Source organism: Podarcis filfolensis (genome assembly GCF_964270895.1).
Source record: "Podarcis filfolensis genome assembly, chromosome: 1".
NCBI lineage: Eukaryota > Metazoa > Chordata > Lepidosauria > Squamata > Lacertidae > Podarcis > Podarcis filfolensis.
This window is the reverse complement of record NC_139604.1, coordinates 124425020-124445808: the sequence shown is the minus strand read 5'-3', so window position 1 is coordinate 124445808 and position 20789 is coordinate 124425020. Positions and strand designations below refer to the sequence as shown.

The 20789-nt window shown below is 45.9% G+C and overlaps 1 protein-coding gene and 1 long non-coding RNA gene across 4 annotated transcripts in view; one reads left to right on the top strand and one right to left on the bottom strand.

Moving 5' to 3' along the window:
• The window catches only part of LOC310766656, a 174451-nt gene that overhangs the window by 57177 nt on the left and 96485 nt on the right, over positions 1–20789 (bottom strand). The gene's annotated exons all lie outside the window — the stretch shown is intronic.
• LOC310765151 (SERTA domain-containing protein 2-like) overlaps positions 9126–20789 on the top strand; it is a 20133-nt gene continuing 8469 nt past the window's right edge. The window contains exons 1-4 of one of the 3 annotated variants that reach the window (XR_014549462.1): positions 9285–9470; positions 15325–15454; positions 18173–18591; positions 18692–19053. The gene's annotated coding sequence lies outside the window, so the exon portion shown is untranslated. Of the gene's footprint in view, positions 9471–15324; positions 15455–18172; positions 18592–18691; positions 19054–20789 lie in introns of those variants that run through there. The other 2 variants (XM_083619786.1, XM_083619785.1) reach the window with 2 other exon arrangements.

Below are 20789 nucleotides of genomic sequence, written 5' to 3'. Positions count from 1 at the left end.
GCTTGTTTAAGATGACAGCTACCAGGGGGAGTTGGCCATATTTAGTCAGTTGAAATAAAAAACACAGCTCTTGCAGCTGGTCAGACTCCAATCAATGAAAGTGTATGCCACAATAACTTAAAACAGGCATAGGCAAACTCCAGCTCTCCAGATGTTTGGGACTACAATTCCCATCATCTCTGACCACTGGTCCTGTTAGCTAGGGATGATGGGAATTGTAGTCCCAAACATTTGGAGGGCCGGAGTTTGCCTTTGCCTGTCTTAAAAGCTAAGGTGAGACCCCCAACATTTACTTGGTGTGTGTACACTTAAAAGTGCATTAAATAGCAGCACTATATAATTTTTGGAAAAGATGGCTAAAGCAACTATGAAAGCAGTAGACTTATGTCATCTGAAAACCAGCCACTCCAACATATCAGAGGGGCTCAATAGTTGTCCTGGGAGAGCAGGAAACTGCTCAAGTGGTGCAAAGGAGGTTTTGCTGGTGGTCTGCACTACAAGAGCAGAGCTACTATTCAGGGTCTACCACCAGCCTTGCAAGATACACTGCCACCACTACTGTCCAGCCAGCCTGGGACAGGAGACTCTCAGACCTTAGCAGACACCCCTAAGACTCTAGAGAAATGGCAGTGGCTCTTTACTCCTTGAGCCTCAGGATCACTAACTTAACAGCAAGCGACCAGGAACTTCGGAACTGCGTTCGGTACAAAGGCTTCACCCAAATAGACACACGCCAATTTTAAATGAAGTGGATTAATAAGAAATAACAAAATAAACAATAGCATAAAATGGGATCAAAATTCTTGTAAAAACTACAGTTAGAAAATCCAATTGTCAAAGCAGCTTGGAATTGTAAACCAGAAAAAAATAGCAAAGCTAAGCATTGAGGCTACCAGATATAATCCATGGCAAGTATGAATTCACTGGTGTTTGGGGTGTTACTAGGGTTTAATAAATCTGGTGGAGGACGGCACATTGTGCTCCCCCTGGGATAGTTTGTCCAGCTGTAGTCCCCATCCTGCGCTCAGCTCTCACCTGTAGCTCCTAGAAGCTGTCAGCATGCAACAATGGCCACACTCCAGGAAACGGCTTTTGACTAGCCAGCTAAACTAGGTGAGCGGGTCTCAAACCCTTGGTGAGTTATGGACTTTCCCTGCATGCCAAGACTGCTAATGCAGTAAAAACAACATGAGAGGCGGCAGCACTTGCGAGTTACAGGTCTCTGAAGCCACGGCAGGCGCAGTGATACTCCAGTGGTTTGACTTCGCCCCCCAGAGGCTCACTCCATTGTTTTTCGAGACGGGCGGATGCCAACAATAGTAAAAAATAAATATATTAAAACTGTGGTGAATGCCCTGAACCCATCAGAAGGCTTCGATGCTAGAATCTCCTGGTACTTTTGTTTTCCTGCAGCAGAAACTACTTCCCAATCACCAAGCCTCTTCTCCTGCCCTTAAAACACAGGAGCTTTAACTTGACAAGATCATTCTAATTGCAAAGAAGCAAATCTCTGTCCGAATGCCACCTTTTACTCAGATGCCTAAGCAAGGGGACAATTGTCTCAACACCCTCTTTTCCCCCATTACAAATTGCCACCCAACACACTTGAAGCTGATTTTGGGGAGTCATGAAAAGGCAAGGCATGGATAGCTGCCCTTACTGTTGCTGAACTGTTCCTTCCAAAGAAGGGCAAGAGAAAATTGTGAGATTTTTCTATCCCAAATATCAAAATAACTTGGTTGGCCTTTTGCAGTAGGCACCTTGACTTGCACAGCAGGTGGGAGGCAGGGAGGGAGACAGCACACTACAGTATTTGCTGCTCTGCCTCAAGCAGCAAAGCGCCTTGGTCACACCCTGGTGGCTTTCGCTGCAGGTTTCCAAATGTTTGTTTGCAACCTGGGGTAGGGAGCAGGGAGTGGCTCTGGGGATGATTGGGAGCAGAGAAATGATTGACAGAGAAAGATGAAGCAACTCCTCTGTGCTGCTGCTCTACTCCAAGTTGCTGTCTCTCCCATGATGCTTTTGCAGCAAAGAAGGAAGCCACTGGGCTTTTCATAGAATCGTAGAATGATGGAGTTGGAAGGGACCCAAGGGTCATCTAGTCCAACCCGCTGCAATGAAAGAATCTCAGCTAAAGCATCCATGACAGATGGCCATCCAACCTCTGCTTATAAACCTCCCAGGAGGGAGAGTCCACCACCTCCCAAGGGAGACCTTTCCACTGTCAAACAGCTCTTACTGTCTGAAAGTTATTTCCGTATGTCTAGTTGGAATCTCCTTTCTTGTAACTTGAAGCCATTGGTTCGAGTCCTACCCTCCAGAGCAGGAGAAAACTAGCTAGCTCCATCCTCTATGTGACAGCCCTTAAGATATTTGAAGATGGCTCTCATATCTCCTCTCAGTCTCCTCTTTTCCAGGCTAAACATACCCAGGTCCAACCGATTCTCATAAGGCTTGGTTTCCAGACCCCGGAACATCTTGGTTGCCCTCCTCTACACACACACCAACTTGTCAACATCCTCCTTAAATTGTAGTGCCCAAAATTGGACACAGTACTCCAGATGTGGTCTGTCCAAGACTGAATAGAGCGGTGCCATTGCTTCCCTTGACCTCGACACTAGGCTTCTGTGGGTGCAGCTTAGAACAGCATTAGCTTTTTTTGCTACTGCAAAACCTGTTGCCCACTAAGACCCCTAGATCCTTTTCACATGTAAGCCAGGTGTTTTGCATCTTATATTTCTGCAGCTGGTTACTCCTGCCTAAGTGCAGAACCTCACAGTACATTTGTCCCAATTGAAATTCATTTTGTTAGCTTGCGCCCAGTTCTGTTAAGGTCATTTTGAATTCTGATTCTGTCTTCTGCAGCATTAGCCAGTGGCGTAGCGTGGGTTGTCAGCACCCGGGGCAAGGCAAGTAATTTACGCCCCCTAACCCGCGGATTTGCGCCCCCTAACCTATGGATTTGCGCCCCCTAACCCATTGATTTGCCCTAACCCCAGATGTTGCGCCCGGTGCGGTCCGCCCCCCCTGCACCCCCCACGCTACGCCACTGGCATTAGCTACCCCTCCCAGTTTGCTGTCATCTGCAAATTTGATGAGCATCCCCTCAATTCCTTCATCCAAATCGTTCATGAAGATGTTGAACAACAGCGGGCCCAGGAAAGCTCACGGCACCCTACTTGTCACTTTTCCCCAGGAAAAGTATTATTTGGGTTCAGTCAGTCAACCAGCTACAAATCCACCTAACAGTCATCTCATTATTATAAGAGTTTGCATGTACCATGTAGCTAAGTTTCTCAGCACCCCTGGCCAGAACCAAGGAATAAGGTTTTGTACTAGACTGCACCATTTAAAAGTGCAGGAGGGATTATACAACACACACACACACACACACACACACACACACGGTTATTTATTTAAGTTGTCCCTCTGTACAGAAAATCATTTTTTTTGTATGGGGTGTTCAAAAGCACACGTGCACATAGACACCTATGCAGCCTTCAATAGGTACAGCAAAGGGAAAGGCACTTTTGCTTTTTATATGATCTGGACTTTAAAGCTCTGTGGTGCATAGGAGTGTTTAATGCAAAAGGTTAATTATGAGCAGCTCCCTTGGAGTACGTAAAACTGGAACGACTGTTGCTTAGCAGTGATTTACTCTGAGTCACAGCATTGTTTAATTATTGACTTGACTTATTCTCCACCGATTTCAAAAGTGCACATGCATTTTTTGAAAAACAGGCATAACCATTTTTGCCAGCCTCTTTTGATTGCGTAAGGGAGGCAAGTGCCATTGGGCCACAAACGACCATGTTAAAATTGCTGAAATTTGTAGGTTTGCGCAATACTGCCACCCCACCCCCACTACCCTGCAGGGTTGTGGGGAGGGGCAAACCTAGAAGAAGGAACAGAGGACCCCTTTCATACAAAGGATCCCAGGTTCAATGCTTGCCATCTCTAGGTACGGCTCACCCTCTGAAACCCTGGAGCAGGGGTGTAGCGTGAGAGGGATGCTTGGGCAATCGCCCTGGGCACATATTGGGGTGGGGGGGCGCACAGCTCCTGCCGCCCTCCCTGAGCCAGCCCTGCACCACTTAGCGAGACCACGTGGGGAGAACCGTGTGAGAGGGACGGAGCAACTGTGCATCCTTCCATTATAGCCTCACATAAGACTGGGACTGAGGGATGCACGGCTGCCTACCAGGTTCCCACACTGCCCTCCCAGCACTGCCTTGCAAGGCTCAGATCCGGGCAGGGTGCCAACTGGAGAGCCATGCCACTCAGGACTGGTGTCACTCCAGCAGTGATGGGGGCTGGCAGGCAAATCTAAAAAAAAAATGTAGTATAAACACTGACAAATCTTCCGGAAAAACAATCTCTCAAAGGACCTGTTGATGGCATTTTACCATTGTACTGTGGAGAGTGTACTGTATTAACTTATGGTCTGTGTGTGTGGTTTGGGAGCTGCACGGCCAGGGGAAAAGCAATGCTGTCCAGGGTTGTAAAGACTGCAGAGAGAATAATTGGGTGTACTCTTCCCACCTTAGATCAAATCTATGCTGTCAGGTGCCATAAGAAAGCTGCAGAGACAGCGCAGGATAGTACGCACCCTGGAAATTATCTCTTTCAGCTTCTGCCTTCTGGAAGAAGGTATAGGGTTATAAAGACCAGGACTAGTCACCTGAGAAAGAGTTTCTACGCAAATGCAATTCTGGTTCTAAATGCAGCATAAGGAGTCTCTATAGTATATTGTATTTTAAAATGGGGTTTCAGAGTTTTTAGCGGTTTTTGAATGTCTTATGTAGATTTTCAGTTTCATTGTTCTGTATGGGACAATGACAATAAAGGTATCGTGTTCGTATAACTGGGAAACACTGGCCTGCGAGCGCTCCAATTGGAGAACAGTCTTTACCAAAGGTGTCATGAGCTTTGAAGACACTCGAACTCAGATGAAAGGAGGAAACGTGCTAAGAAGAAGGCACATTTGGCAAACCCTCACCGTGATCAACTCCTGCCCGGAAACCTATGTCCCCACCTCTGGCCTCCACAGTTACTTACGGACTCATTGTTAAAACTGTGTTCATGGAAGACAATCTTACTCGACTACAAGTGATTGACGAAAAGGAAAGGTGGGGGCCGGGCAGGTGCAGTGGGCTCCATTTGTCCTTCACCCCTGGCATGGGCATGCACCCCCCCCACCTGAGCGGCATGGAGACATGCTCTGCCGCTGCCCTGGACAACTGCTGCCTATCAGCGTAAACAATACTGGACTGGATAGACCAGTGCTTTGACTTTGTAGAAGGCATCTTCCTGTGTTCTCCCTAGTCAAGGAAGCTTAGCTCCTTGGTACACCCGAGCTTAGGGCAATGACACCAGCTGGGAGATGGCTTGAACGGAAGCAGAGGAAAACTCCGGTTGAATGCAATCGAACACTGGTGAGGGCTCATTATTGAACCTACTCAGCCGCCCATGTGGTTGTACTGTGGCCAATGCTACCATTGGGCCAACGAGGCAGCTGCCTATGGTGCAGACCTCAGAGGGGTGCAATGCTGAACTAAGGGAGGCGCAGTTTTATACAGATTAGTTTTTGTCATATCTTATGGATTTCTGACAATATGTTACTTTTATATTTTGAAGAATTTTATCATTTTTGGAGTAATTCGTACATGAGAATTGTTTTCTAGGTATATATAGCAATAGCTTAAAGACTTCCAAAGTCTATGCTGTCACAAGGAGTATACTTCTCTTCACAGGATAACAAAAACTCCTGGATAATTTGCCTAAAGTTTCCATTGCTCTAAGGATCCTTCTCACATTCTGGGGTCAGTGACAAGTGGTGAACGCCGTTTCTCAAAGCTCAAACTTATAAAAACTTACGCTCAACTATGTTGCAAAAGAGACTAGTTGAACATGACCAAGCATCAATGCTTGACCTGAAGGAATCGGTGACAAAATCTGCAAAGGGAAAGTTACACAAAGTCAGATTTTGATGTGCCCGGAATTGAACCTTTAAAGAGACTTAAGTTTTAACATCACAGTTATCAAGATTATTCGAAATGGTTTGCACGCTAAGACTTTTTCTTTTGTATTTGAGAAAGATGATCAAAGATTGTCGTATTGCTTATTCTTGTGATGCAAAATAAATTTAGTCACTTCCGTTGTTTAAAAATATGTTGATTGTCTTTTAACTGATTTCATTGAAAGTTGATTTGGTGTCCCCAAAGAAAAGCAGGATCTATTGTATATTCCTTCTGGTTCTGATTTAATGCCACTATGGAGCTGGCGCCAAGAGAGAATTGCAGAGCTGTTCTTCCCAAAAGTAAAAGATTAACAGAAAATGTGCTAATGCAGTTGCTCCTGACGTTTTATCTCTTGGCAGCTGTCCTGGCACGTCAAAGGTTCTAGTAAATGGTAGGACACAGCTTGAGGCGGGGGGGGGGGGGATATTGCAGTCGTTCTTTTAATAGAAAGCCTGAGGAAAGAAGCCCTAGAAACACATATAATACTCACTTACCATACCCGGCATTTGGGTAAGGGGATGGACTGGCAGCCAATGCATGCATGTTTCCTGTGCCACAGCTGGGCAACAACTTTGTCAGAAAAGAAGCTGTCCGCCAACTTCATACATACTGAAAAGGAGTTGAAATAAACGTGCAGGAAACTGTTCTCATACACCTATGCAAAAATAATAAATCTACTACAGACAAATTTGCTGCCCAACAGTTGTAGGGATTGAGCAGATGAGGGAGCCCAGAGCAGGCCCGAGCTGTCTGTGAGTGCAACCTACCACCCAAATAATCAACATGTATGTATGCTGTTATTTGGCCCCATATCAACTGGTAATGTACTGGGCAGGTGCTGGGCACTGGACTTTATTGTGGTGCCACCACAGCTCTGGAACACCCTCCCCAGGTAGACCTATTGCACATGCTATTAAGTGAGTGGTCAACCTTCTTTTTAAGTAGGTGTTTGGTGTGCCTACATTACTTTTTAATAATTTATTAAATGTCCTCACTCCCTCTAGTGTTAGGCAGCATGCTTCCTGAATGTATTTGGGGTTTTCAACCCTTTTGCCCCAGGTCTACAGATTAAAGGGAGGATGGCAGGAGGTCAGCTGGGCTAATTAAGAATGATACTCTTTTGAGTTACAAGACTACCAATGTTTCTCTTATCCATCCAGAAGATAGGTGCTTCCTGCCAGGTTGTAAAGTGGACAGTGTGAATATTATTCACTTTTGTTGTTGTTTAGTCGTTTAGTCGTGTCCGACTCTTCATGACCCCATGGACCAGAGCATGCCAGGCCCTCCTGTCTTCCACTTGCAGGAGAATAAAAAAAATCTTGATTTGGAGTAAGTTCCTAATACAGAGAGTTGGCATGGTTGTTTTAAAAAATACAGGAGTATAATTATGGATCTGTTATTTTATATGCATTCTGGTGTTTACAATGCATTCATCAAAACATACCCCTGACACCCAGGCTCTTAATAGTGCATTACATATCCTTAATAAGTTAGTATTCCAAGTATCTGAAGGAAGGGAGCAAATATTTTTATTTCCTAAGTTCAATCAAAAGTTATCTTTGAAAAATGTGTTTATTGACCAGAAAATGAACATGGGACCTAAGGGTTTTCCTGACATAGTTGATTATTACATGACAGCTTTTATCAATTTGGTGCTGACTGAGGCTGATGGGAGTCATAGTCCAAAATATCTGGAAGGCACCAGGCTGGCGAAGGCTGGAGTGATACTGACTCATGGTGTCTGTAATGCACATCTGAACTTGACAGCCTGCAGAGTAAATGTACCCATGTCAGTACTGTGTTAGTGCCCTAGTTGAAGACTGATTTTTCAAAACCCTTACCCTACCACACAGACAATGCAATCATATGCATGTTGACTCAGAAGTAATCCCCACTGAGTTAAATCACTCCCAAGTAAGTGAGTTTAGGATTGCTGCCTAAACCACTTATTGCATATTAACCTACATGAATACCTTTCTGTCTTCCTTTGCCTACCTACCCAACACAGGTCCCAAGGAAAAACCTTACACCAGAGATAGGGAATCCTTGGTGTGGGTAGGGTTGGAAGACCTTACAGTGATGGCCAGACTTGGCCCTCCAGCTGTTTTGGGATTACAACTCCCATCATCCCCAGCTAACAGGACCAGTGATCAGGGATGATGGGAATTGTAGTCGCAAAACAGCTGGCAGGCCAAGTTTGGCCATAGCCCTTCCTTCAGTTTTGTGGATTCAAAAGCTTTGGCTTTCAGATCGGGTGTGATCTCAGGAATCAAAGACACCCTGAAAGGTGGCAGACAAGGCTAATGGGAAGAAAGTCATTAGATTTAGAGTTTAACTCTAATTTGTTCTTCTGCTCCATTGGGAATGTTCTGTGGGTTTTTTACCATTCTTACGTAAAACCTCCCCCCCCCCCCTTATGAACTGCCTTTTCATCCTTTCTAGTAAACTTGCAATCTTGTTTCACAGAAAGTTTGTGGTCTACATTGATTCACCTCATATCTATGTTTTTCAGCTGCAAAAAAAGGAAGTCCTTGGAAATAAAACCCACTGAATTAAACCGGGGTCTTCCGAGGAAGCAGGCGCGCGTGCATTCCCCGCCTGCTACCTTGCGGGCAACAGTTACTCGGCTACAAACATCATTTAATAAGCCTCGGAACAAATCTGTCCCGGCGCCCTTTGCAGGGTTACTCGGCCGCGGATCAGATTCACCTCTCAAGGACTTAACTTCCCAGGAAACACGCACAAGTCGCGCCAAGTCATTTAGAAGCAAGTCTCAAAAGAAGGAGGGTTCGCTTCCCACTAGAACAGCAGCCCTGCCACGCGCGCCAAGCGCATCCAGCAGCAGCTGCCCTCGCGGACAGACGTTGCGCGAGAAAAGCCTCTTTGCAGAGTTCCAAAAAGGGGGCGGGGAAAAGAACGGAGAAAGAAAGAAGGAAGGAAGGAAGCAGCGAACGAGCACCTCATTGGACAGCAGCCCCGACGGGAGCTCCGCCCTCTTTGGCTGGGGCTCGCTTCCTCATTGGCCAGCCGGACGAAGCGGACCCCCGCGAGCCCGGCAGCGAGTCAGAAATCGGTTGCCGGGCAGGGTGGGGCGTGGCCGGCCAATGGGCGAGAGGAGAGGTGCAGCGGTGGCGGTTGAAGGCGCTCGCGCAGGCGCGTCCGCGTTCTGTAGCAACGGCCGAGGAGGAGGAGGAGGAGCCACTGCTCTTGTTGTCGTCGCCGAGATCCGGCGGCGGCGGCGGCCGTGGAGGAGGGCAGGTGGGTGGCGCCTCCTCCTCCTCCGCCTTTTCCCCTCCCAGCGCGCAAGCAGTTGCCCGTCGCCAGCCCCTCTGAGGGAAGCCTGGCTGGCTGGCTCGGGAGCCGGCGGCGCGGTGCCCCCAGCTGAGGGAGAGCGGCCGGGGGTGGAGGGTCCCGGTCCTGGCCTCCGCCCTCCTTCAGGAGCCCCAGCAGGTGAGCGAGGCAGCTGCGGCTGAGGGGGAAGCGGTGGCAGCAGGAGGGCACGGCGGGGGGGGGGGAGGAGAGAGGGAGGGTGAAGGCCTGAGGAGGGGGCGGGGGGGAAACCCGGGGCGGCAGATATATATATTTGGGGGGTATATATGTATATATTGGGGGGTTAAAAAGGAGCCAGGGAAAACGGACTTCGGAATGAGGGGGCAATTCTGGGGTGGGTTTTTCTTTTGCTGAGGTGGGGGGGCGAAGCCTCCTGACTGGGGCTAACATAGAGGGCTGGATTGGGGCTGGTGGTGGGGAGGAGTGGGGGATTTGGGGTGAGTGCGTAAGATATACGTAGGGGAATGAAAGGGTCGCGGGTTGGGTGGGGGAAGGTGGCAGCTGCACACACACAAATACACCCCCCCAATTGTGAGGCTGGGGTGTGGAGGGAAGCAGGACACATATTGGGGATGGGGGGATCTGGTAGGAAGTGGCAGAAGAAACAAGAGTTTTTGGGTGGGTGGGTGATGACTGGGGATTTGGGTTATAAATCGATAGGGGGGTTAATGTTTAGTTTGGGGGGGCTGTTAAGACGCGAAGGGAAGAGATGGGCGATGCAAGTCTAGTAGAAGGAATCTGGTCGTTAGGGTGCTCAAAGGGAGGATGGGGTGCTGGCTGGGGCTCAGGGTGTGTGTGCCTAGATGTGTGGGGAAATTAGGTTCGTGGTGAGATGTGAACTGAGGAGTTTTGGTGCTGGCAGAGAAGATGAGGGGCTGCAGGCTTATGCCTCCTGGCTTGTCGATGAGTCTTTCCAAATACAGCCCACTGTAGCTGCACCAGGGCATAAAAAGGAAAAGGACCCCTGACCATTAGGTCCAGTCGTAGCTGACTCTGGGGTTGCGGTACTCATCTTGCTAGGTTTGGGCTATTAGTGGTGCAGGAGATATATATGCAGTACTGTGTATAGAGAATGGGATGGCGGGAGAGCAATGGGGAGAAGGGAGGAGATGTTGCTTGTGAGACCTGTCTGGTGGGTGAACACTACTGTTGGGGAATATCAGGAGCAAGTGGGAGGAGGAGAGGTGTTGGGAGCTGACTCACGTTAATACCTGGATAATTGGGAGGGGGAGAGGTTGCTTTTAGCAGATTCCCTGTTTGTGGTGGGGTGAGTGGCTGGTGCTCCTTAGACATGAGACTGTATGGGGGGGGGAGAAGGTGAACATTATAGATCAGTAAGAAGTTAGGGGATGGGGGGAGGTAGGGCATTGGGTAGGGGATTCTGGTGGAAAAGAGAAAACAGCAAGAGTTGAAAAACTTGTTCAGTTAGAGTCAGGGTAATACCTGGGTATGGGGAGATTCTGTATTTGAGCTAGCTGAATAAGGGCTGAGATGAAAATTTGTGAGAAAAAGATGAGCTATCATTTTATTTACTTATAAAAGTATTTCTGTACTGCCAGTTTATACAACACTATGTGGTGGTTAATGCTGGTACATATGTTTAGAGAGATGATCTGAGGAGGGGATAATAAGTGCTTGGCTGGGGATTGAATTGATTCGGTTTTGAGCAAAGTGTTAGAGGTAAATTGATTAGAATTTATGAGTGGTGCTGAGAGTGACAGCACAATATTGTGCTGTTGAACAGAGGTCATAGGTTTGAGGTGGTGGTCATGGAAAATAAGATAATTGTGTATGGAGAAGGGAGGAATTTAGGAGAACCAGAGTAGGGTCTGTTGTTGTTCTGGAAGGAAGTGAGAGTCTAGATGGGTTATGTAAGAGTGCCAGTGTGGTATAGTGGCTAAAGAGCCAGAGTAGAGGCCAGATTCAAATCTCTGTCCTGCAGTGAACATCACAGGATGATCTGGGGTCAGTCACTCTCTCTCAAACTAAAAAAAAAAAAAAAAGACTAAAAAAAAAGACACCTCTCAAGTTTGTAGTGAGGATAAAATGGGAATGGGAACTAGGTATGCCACACTGAGCTCTTTGGCAGAATGGCAAAATATAAATGGTGATGAATGAATGTTCTTAAGAATTTGGGAGACAACGTTTGGAGTGGGTTGTGAGGGGCATATGTAGTGGTTGATGTTTATGGTAACTGACCTGATCTTGGGAATGAGCTGGGGATAAGGAGAAAGAAGAGATGCATGGAAGAGGAATCATTGGAATAATTTCATGTAGGACTTGAGAGGAGTTCACTCTGAGAAGTAGAAACTGGATGGTGGCAGGGGAGCTGTCTGTGAATGAAGGAGTATGTTGAAGAGGAGAATTGGGTGAGCAACTGGCACCTAGTTTTAAGAAATTAGGTCTGGCAGCTGCCTGCCTTGGATCAGGCTGGTTGAGTGTAGTCATTGAGCAAATCTAATAGGCATAGGGATGTGGGGTTGGTCACTGTGGCCAAAAGCAGTATTGATTGGTTGATTTTTTAAATATTTTTTTGTCTGAACTGGTGGGGAATGATAGCTAGTGTGGTTGGTAGGACAAAAGAAACCAATTTGGTTTATGCTCTGGAAGGAAAGTGGATGTGGGTACAGGTAGTATGAGTGAAAGATTTTTAGGCACTAGTAAGAACAGGATATGGTTGATAGTGTGGAGGGAAATGAGTCTGAATTATCAAGTAAGCTTCATACAAAGCTGATCAGTTAGAAGCTGCACAGAGTGTGGGAGCTAATTGGAAGCTAAATACTGGTAAGGGACTGGTTGGAAATGATGAAATGCACAACTTGAAACAGTCAGAGTTGGGGCATTTAGGAATCCCTAATATTTTTTCAGTTCTTACGAGAATCAGGAAAAGGAGCATTTACTGGAGCAGAATCTTAGAGCTGAAGGGAGGGACATACAGAAGCTGAGTGTAGACTAGAAGGAAGAATTGGTTATTGGGTTCAATTAATGCCTATGTCTGAGGAGGACATGTAAGGATTGTGCTGCGCAGAAGAAAACACTATGTGAAATTGCAATTGTTGTGGTAGGAGCTGGATATAGTCAGAAGGATTAAGTTTGGGTGGAGCTTGTTCAAAACAGAGTGCTCTCCTTCCCCCTCCCCCACCTTTGGAGGGCTAGAGATATAGAACTCATTCAGCCTGAGGCTGAATATTGACTCCATGTGAGGCAGCCTGGGAAGGGAGCTATCATTTGGACTGCTCTTAAGTTAAGGGAGAGGCTTGGATATGAGGGGGCAGACTGTGTATGTCACTTAGTATGAGGAGGCATCCAGTGTGAAGGGGGAGAAATGTGTGATTGGATGCAAGAAAGAGCAGGCTAGCTCAGGATTAGACATGTCCAAAGTGTAAGATTGATAGAGGATTTGAGAGTCTCCAAGGACTGCTTGGAATAAGAAGTATTCTTTTGGAAGGTGACAACAGAAGTACCATTTTATAGTAATAATAGGTCATATGGACCATATAGCTCAAGGCAGGGTTGGGGAGTTGACTATCTGTGTAGGGATTCCTCTTTGCCAAAAACAGTTTTGTGAGTAATTTAAAATGATTTTCTAACATTGCTGAGTTGTTAAGCTGGGTATAACTAGGTGCTAGGATAGCACTGAGCCCTTATAGTGCTGGGTGAAATGTTTAGAGAGAAACTTCCTGTTAACACAGTTGTGAGTATTACAGTACTCCCACTCAGGAACTGGGGAGGCGTGAAAGAGTGCAATGAATTTGGGGCGGGGGCTGTTATTTGGCTACATAGCTGAGGTATAGTGTTGCTCTCTGGAGAAGCTGCTTGGCAGCTTGGAGCAGAATTGGGATGAGGTTGTCTTTTTTGTTATAAATAGCCGCTGAAGGGAGAAAGAAGCAGACTGAAGGGAGAACTTCACCATCCAGCGAACACAAATGTTATTGCAAGCTCCTGTCTTGCTACTGTGGGAGGTTCAGGCAGCAGCTTCCAGGAAGTTCTGTCTGGTTTCTTTTTTGTGCACGCTATGTGGAGGCTGCCTCCCTTGTGTCTTATTGAAATGAAATGCAAAGGGAGGAGAATCTCTCACTGCTCTAGTACCTTATTTCAGAATTTATGAACATGTAACTGCATTAATGCTTGCTTTAAAAGAATACTCTAATTGCAGCTAACACTAAAGTGCTTTATATCTGTGCCGTGTGTCTTGAGACTTCCTGAATTTCCTATAAAGAGCTAGGCTTTGATCTGATCTTAATCATTTATGTCTCTCACCAGCTTTGCTAGTAGTAGACATGATCAGTCATTTCTATTCACAAGAGTCATGACATTTATAGGTCTGGCTTTTGACATTAACATAACTCGGTAAAATAAGCTTCAAAATATAGAGGATAGCTCAGCAAAGCAAATACAGTGGTACATTGGGTTACATACGCTTCAGGTTACAGATGCTTCAGGTTACAGACTCTGCTAACCCAGAAATAGTACCTCAGGTTAAGAACTTTGCTTCAGGATGAGAACAGAAGTTGTGCAGCGGTGGCAGCAGGAGGCCCCATTAGCTAAAGTGTTGCCTCAGGTTAAGAACAGTTTCAGGTTAAGAACGGACCTCCAGAATGAATTAAATTCTTAACCCGAGGTACCACTGTACAGTCAGCTTTGCCCATTCAGCTCTTATAACATGGTGTACAATATTTTGGGGTCAGCTCTTTATGCCTTTTGTGCGGATCCATGTGCAGGAAGCCATGGTCACCTTTTACCTATCTGGTGCCAAGTACTTCAGTGTGGCACAGAGGGATTTTCTTGAGTGCTAGCTGTTATAAATTCAATACCATTTTAGGATTTCTGGAAATTGTGGTGTGGGGCTTGGCAGCAAATGATTCTGCAGTTTCCTCATTCGGTGGTTTCCTCATGTGAAGTCATCCGTGTTTCTTTTCTGTGTCTCTGTCTGCCTGTCTTTATAATTTTTCTAGACCGAAGTATAGTCTTGGTACAATTTTCATTTGGTCTGTCATTTCCACTCTCCTATGGAAAGAGAGAATCCAAGAGTCCACAGTTTAGGACTGACTACATATTTTATTTATAAAAGTATTTGAATAACAATCTCAAAAAATATCAGGGTGGTGTCATATAGTAGTGAGCAGCCTTTTGAGTATTGTTGGCTGGATAATAAGCAAAATAGCAAGAGGAGTTGAGAGGGAGTGGAGTGGGGGAGCTGGACATTATGGAAGACCCAAAGTCTGCATCAGCAGCATGTCCATTTTTCTGTCTTCTCTGCGCCCCACTCCTGTATTTTGCTTGACATCCAGCCTGTAAGAGAGTTTTGGAGAACTTGAAAATGGTGATAGTTTAATTGGTCCTAATAAAGGTATTACCCTACTGTGGCTTTTGATGATTTTTCTAAGGGACCAGCACAATTTCCTATGCTTTTTGAATGGGTGAATAGAAAACTACTAGTAAAATTTAATTGTCTGTCGAAGCTTTCAGTTTTTAGAGGCAGAATACTAATGGAAGTTTGTAGATTTCTCCTGGGGCCAATAGCCTTTGTTTCCTGGCATTCACCTGAGTGGTACAAGTGTGCACACAGCTACCATAGTGAAACACATTACAGAGCTACTGAGGGTGCATGTGAAGCCAGTAGCCTTTTAAGACTTGAAGAAAGTAGTGAGCAATTTGTACAACTGCCATAGTCTTGTGTTGTGTAAACCTAATGCAGTACTATAGCAGCTGTGCACATCTTTGATGCCGCTACAGTTACTTGGCTCAGAAAGATACATGGAATCACCCTTGTTAATGGGGATACATTTCACTTGATAGCTTTTGTGGGGAAGAAGATGCAGAACAAGGGAGGCGCAGTGGTGCAGCAGCCTCTGAGCAATTATATGCAAGTCTTACAAAAATCCATAAAGCAGTAAATTATAATTGGGATGTTGCAGCTAATTATTTGTTACATAATACCATAACCAAATGATTCTCTAATTTTTTCTTGAAGTTGGATCACTTGACTGAAAAAGGATTACTTCAGCTGTTATCAAAGTTGTGCTTAACCTCTGCTTTGAATGAGCCCTCTTCACACCATATCTGGAACATTCTGGCCTGAATTCACTTTTTCATTTTCAAGGGTAAGATTTTCTATATTTTAAAAATATTTTTATATTTAAAAAAGCACCTAGTTACTTGGGATTGTCTGACATCACAAGGGATCCATCTTTGCAAACTAAAGGATAGTTCAGATGTTGCAATAAACGGAAGTTGAAATTTAACCAGCTACTCTTTCACTAGGAGAGTAACTTATCTTCTCCTGCTAATGGCCCCAGAACAATACTCTCCCCCCCCCCCACTTTTTAATTCCTGCAAACACCAGTGTGAGTCAGGAGAAGGTGGGGAGTGGCTGAAAGCTATCCCTGAAACTAGCAGCATAAAAGAATGCCTCCAGTGTGACTATAAACCAAGAGGTAAGAGAGCAAGGGTTAATAACCAGCTTTTCCCAATTTGTAGCATTACCTGAATAGCTTTTACTTGTTTACCATTACGATTGCTAGGTTTTATGGCACAATAAAGATACAGAAGCTCTCCTTCAGACATTTTCAAATCTCTTCATTCTCGTTAGCCTTTTTTTTTTTTTTTTAAAGGTTACATAGCACTAGCAGCGCTGTTTATTCCATTGTAGTGTTGCCTAAAGGCTTGGGAACATTTTAGACAAATATTTTTTTTTAAAAAAACCACTGTGTACCAACTGGTTAAATATATTTTGGTTGATTTGAGGAACAATTCCATACCTCAGTTATGCTGGCTGTGGGATGACACATTTTGGCAGAAGCCCTGCTACAGTAGCAGGACATGAAATATATCACTGCCATGACAGATAATACCAACAGAATGTTCTGCCAGTAAATATATGGTAGTGGGATGGGCAAAACAAAGTGTAGTAGTGAGCAGAGGCAATGCTGGGGGAGTAGTCTGTATTTATGCTGTATCCTGTACTCAGACCATGACTGTGCCCTTGTAATAATAATTTATTATTTATACCTCGCCCATCTGGCTGGGTTTCTCCAGTCACTCTGGGCGGCTTCCAACAAAATGTTAAAATACAATGGTCTGTTAAACATTAAAAGCTTCCCTAAACAGGGCTGCCTTCAGATGTCTTCTCAAAAGTCTGGTAACTGTTCTTCTCTTGGACATCTGGTGGGAGGGCATTCCACAGAGTGGGTGCCATTACCGAGAGGGTCCCCTGTTTGGTTCCCTGTAACTTGGCTTCTCGCATCAAGGGAACCGGCAGAAGGCCCTTGGCGCTGGACCTCAGTGTCTGGGCAGAATGATGGGGGTGGAGAACGATGGGGGTGGAGACTCTCCTTCAGGTATACTGGACCGAGATCATTTAGGGCTTTAAGGGTCAGCACCAACACTTTGAATTGTGCTCGGAAACATACTGGGAGCCAATGTAGATCCTTCAAGACTAGTGTTATGTGGTCTCGGCGAGACAGTCTGCGGGCAGATAGGGTCTCAGTCTGCATAGCAGATGGAGCTGGTTAACAGCTGCCCTGGACACAGAATTGACCTGTGCCTCCATGGACAGCTGTGAGCCCAAAATGACTCCCAGACTGCACACCTGGTCCTTCAGGGGCACAGTTACCCATTCAGGACCAGGGAGTCTTCCACACCTGCCCGCCTCCTGTCCTCCAAAAACAGTACTTCTGTCTTGTCAGGATTCAACCTCAGTCTGTTAGCTGCCATCCATCCTCCAACCACCTCCAGACACTCGCACAGGACCTTCACCACCATCACTGGTTCTTATTTGAAAGAGAGGTAGAGCTGGGTATCATCCGCATACTGATGAACACCCAGCCCAAACCCCCTGATGATCTCTCCCAGCGGCTGCATATAGATGTTGAAAAGCATAGGGGAGAGGACAGAACCTGAGGCACCCCACAAGTGAGAGCCCCAGGGTCTGAACACTCATCCCCCAACACCACTTTATGAACACGGCCTAGGAGGAAGGAGCGGAACCACTGTATAACAGTGCCCCCAACTCTCAGCCCCTCTAGACGGTCCAGAAGGATGTTATGGTCAATGGTATCAAAAGCCGCTGAGAGTTCCAGCAGAACTAGGAAACAGCTCTCACCTTTGTCCCTAGCCCGCCGGAGATCATCGACCAGTGTGACCAAGGCAGTTTCAGTCCCATGATGAGGCCTGAATCCTGACTGGAAGGGATCCAAATGGTCCGCTTCTTCCAGGTGTGCCTGGAGTTGTTCAGCAACCACTCACTCAATCACCTTGCCCAAGAATGGAAGATTTGAGACTGGGCAATAGTTGGCCATATTGGCCAGGTCTAAAGATGTTTTTTTAAGAAGCGGTTTAATGACCGCCTCTTTCAGCAGGTCTGGGAAGGCTCCCTCACAGAGAGAAGCATTCACCACCCCGCGAAGCCCATTGCCCAGCCCTTCCTGGCTAGCTTTTATAAGCCAGGATGGGCAAGGATCAAGGAGACAGGTGGTTGGTTGACCATTTGGCTTTACACCACCACCATAACCAGAGCAATTGGTCTCCTCCTCTACTAATGGGGGACAAAGATAGCCATCAGTGTTCAGTCCACTTACGTTGCTGCAACTGAGCATAGAATATGGTGTAACTTGGTGCCCAACTGCAGCACACTAGTATGGGGAGCCCACAACTTGGATATTAGAACGCGGGGCCTATATCTCTCCAGCCCCATGTTGTGCACACTATGGAGGGGGCACTTTAAATAAAATGGGAGCACTTCACAAAAAGCAGCCTGCCTGCAGAACACTCAGTGGAGCTTGAGCACGTTGCAGTAATATTTCTGTCTAGAACCCCTACAGGTACCTTGCCATGGGACTTCACCTGCAAACACTGCAGCGGCAATTGTCATTCCACTCCAACAGGGAATACCAGGATAGAGTACACAACACAGGTAAGCAAAGGAAAGGGGGAATCATGCTACATTGTCTTAACTGCTTAAACTGTCACCTGTGCCCACACACTTTGCAGTATCGGAATACTATGTCTTATCTAAGCTGTATTTTTCTAATGTGTCCCTCACAACAGTGGGAAGCCATTTCCCCTATAGACAAGGGTGGTACTCATTGCCACACACAAGTTATCTATTGACAAAGGCAAGGCACTGCACTTTAGCTATTACTATTGTTGGTCAAATACTCATGAGCACTCATGAGCTCAGCTGCATGGAGTAAATCAAGCTGTCACTATAGACACTGAGTTTCACTGCAATTCTAAATGGGTGTGTATATTCACAAGTACTGCACACACATTCAAGAACTATGTGCTCCAATTGCTGACTTTTCCTTATTGCTTTCTGAGTCTTCTCTTACTTTCCACAGGACAGTCTCCCACGTACAGGATCCATCCCGCTCCCTGCTGTTTGCAGGCCATTAGAGATGTCCATCTCATGAGCAACAGCAATGACCGGACTCCTGGTTTTTCCTCTGTAAGGTTGTTACAATCTACTTGCCTCAGAGAGGCTCCTGCATCACTGTAAGCTGACATACAGTTATGCAACAAGTGAAGAAGCTTCTAGCTTGGAGCTGGTGCCATAAGCAACAGTGTACTTCCTACCCTAACTGTCTGTTGAGCCAATTTCCAAGACCCAGGAGCCCTACTGGATTGACACCCATACACTTGAATTTTTCTCGTTCAGGATTTCGTCTATTCTGGATGCTATTCAATAAAAGCTATGACTTTGTGACGAGTGGCGTTTTTTTTGTTGCTAGTGAGTAGGAGATAGGGATCACTTTGCCTTTCGTAGTATAATAATAATAATAATTTATTATTTGTACCCCGCCCATCTGGCTGGGTTTCCCCAGCCACTCTGGGTGGCTTCCAACAAAGATGAAAAATACACTAAAATGTCACATATTAAAAACTTCCCTGAACAGGGCTGCCTTCAGATGTCTTCTGAATGTCAGGTAGTTGTTTATCGCTTTGACATCTGATGGGAGGGCGTTCCTGTGCTTCAGCTGACCTCAGAACATGACTCATGGGCGTGAGCATTTGATGGGCTTTCAGGGGCAGTGGTCCTCTATCCACTGCTTGCTGACTCTAGTCTGGACTACAAGAGGCACACAAATGGAATGACTGCTGCTGTCAGAGTATATGACAATATATATATGGTCATATATATATAGCCTCTAATGGCTGAGTGGTTAGGACAGTGTTCTGTGTTGCTTGCAGTGTGGGTGCAAGTCTTTGGAACTCCTCTCTTGCCCTTGACATGACTGGCTTTGGGAGGCATTCCCCCTTCTCCCCAGTGTGTTTTGAACACCCACCACCTGCTTCCCAACTTCATGCCACTTGCAGTGAACCACTGGAAGTTGCTGCCTTCTGTGTCTATGGCTGTACTTGTGTGTCCAGTGTCCGCTTTTTGATGGCTAGGCAAAGGGTGTTTTCTTCCATGGGTGTGTCTCTGTTGTCTTCAGTTCAGAGTTCCCTATTCCCGAACTATGTACCTTCTTTTCCTCTGTGCATATGTATTGTGCCAGTATCTGTGGACATCCTTGGAACTGGCACTATTTATGTACTGCCCAATAGTGGGTTCTCCGAGTGACTTAAAATACATACAAAACAAGATAATTAAAACTATTGCAGCAGGAAATAAAATAATCATGACAAAACTCAGTGCAGCACCAAAGTTACATATATTGTAACCACAAATACCCCAAAGATCTTTCTTAAGACTCAATAGCCTGGGAAAAATCAGGGTCATTGGTAACTTTGCGACTGGGTGTGCTATGGAATCATTTTGTGTGTTGTGAAGTAGGGGTGCATTTCAGGGCATTTCCTTGCTATTGTGAGCTCATTGGCTATTGCAGAGTGTGGACAACATGTGAGTATCATCTCTGGCACAATTCCCGATTGGGTGAGCCTCTATTTGTTGTCCATAGAGCTAACCATATGTTGTCATCTACCACACTGCTAAAGTCTTTTCCAGATCATTTTTTAAACTCATCAGAGGTCCAGTTGTGATATTCACCAGCTCACCGCCATTCCCTTTCCATTTGAGCCAATAGTTAAAATTATTCTTCACCACTTGCAAGGGGCTGAGTGGCCTGGGCATGTATGTGAGGCCCATTCAAAAGGTGGAAAACCTGATAGAAGATGCAACCATCCTCTTGCAAAACTTCTAGGACTCACCCATAGTTGTTCCAGAGACACTGGTTTTGTTTTTCAAAGTCTCATTTGGAAATAACCTTCGGTCTCTCAGTAGGATCCCAAGAAGTGTCGGGTCTGACCCTTGATGGCATAAAAGTACTGTAATAGTAGTTCTTCTGACCTACAGAATTGTTGTGGATAAGTGATCTAAAGTAGTAAATGGGAACCTGTGGCCCTCTAGAGGTTGGCTCCATTTCCACTCTTAGCCTCAGCAAGTATGACCAGTAGGCGGGCATGACAGGAGTTGTCCAGATGTTACTGGACAACAGC